The following is a 1,226-nucleotide window of genomic DNA, read 5'->3' as shown; positions in this document are numbered from 1 at the left end:
CACACACACACACACACACACACACACACACACACACACACACACACACACACACTATATTATAGTAACTTCAAACTATGTGGACTGCACATGATTGAAAACTGCAGTAAACAAAACTGTCATATGATTATAAATTGATATTGGTCAAAAGCAGTTTAAAAGCTACACATATTTTACATATTTTTTGCTTGCTTTATTTTAGTCGCTATATTGTATACACAAAATGAAAACATTGTTGCAAATGATTATTATTAAACCAACAACCACAATGAAAGGTTTCACCACCAAAAAAGCAAATCATTATATTAGAAACATCTATAATAAATCAAAAAGGAACAGATAGTTATCAGGTCATACAGAAGCAAAATCCAAAAATAACAAAAAGTAATCTGGCAGCGTCAATTGTGCTGCTCATGTAAAGATTCCAGATGTGGATGAAATACACATCAGGGTATCAAAAGCAGCAGCGCTAGCAGGAGTGTGAGGAAAGGAGAGGCCATCATACCAGGAGAGAATCCAAAAAGGCTAAAACACAAAGAAACGAATTAAGGAATTAAATGAGTTATACATTTCAGAAGAAGGTGTACATCGCCATCAGCACTGTTGTGTTTTACTGGGCATAATCTATGTGTGCTGTAAGCTGCAACAAATAATACACTCAGTTGTCTTGTAATTTTACACATTGGTACTGAAAACAATTCATTATTATGGCAAATGTGAATTACAGACATTCTGATTGGCTGGTGACTATATTCTTGTGGGTCACTGCATAAATCATTATTACCCATGCAAGAAATACATGGGCAGAGACAAAAGACTTTAATATTAGCATTACTGGTGTCATCATCATCACTGGGCAAGGTCATGTGTAAGTCAAAGCATTATACGGTATGTATGTGAAAATAACATGTTGATTTCAAATCCTGCATCAAATATTGAAATGATTACAGCTTCCTTTCTTTTTCTTTTGTCTACTCCATTAAGTGTTCACCACTGCAGATCAGCTTTCACCATCTCACCCTATTCCTCCATTGGTACACCAAGCCTCTGCATGTGCTGCTTCACTATAAGTTTTGCTGATGACTATCTTTAAATAAAGCTTTTGTGTTGAGCACAAAATTATACTGTGTTCAGCAATAGAATGTCTAAAATGTCAGGTCCAGTAGAGTTTACAGCTTGTGACAACAACACGATCTTACAAACAGATGATTGTTGTACCTGTCATC

The 1,226-nt window shown here is 35.5% G+C and overlaps 1 protein-coding gene across 1 annotated transcript in view; it reads right to left on the bottom strand.

The window, feature by feature from the left end:
- LOC102195613 (meprin A subunit beta-like) overlaps positions 1-1,226 on the bottom strand; it is a 3,533-nt gene that overhangs the window by 495 nt on the left and 1,812 nt on the right. The gene's annotated exons all lie outside the window — the stretch shown is intronic.

Source organism: Pundamilia nyererei, unplaced genomic scaffold (genome assembly GCF_000239375.1).
Source record: "Pundamilia nyererei isolate P.nyererei 1_Seehausen unplaced genomic scaffold, PunNye1.0 scaffold00067, whole genome shotgun sequence".
Classification (NCBI taxonomy): Eukaryota; Metazoa; Chordata; class Actinopteri; order Cichliformes; family Cichlidae; genus Pundamilia; species Pundamilia nyererei.
This window is presented reverse-complemented; position numbering and strand designations above follow the sequence as displayed.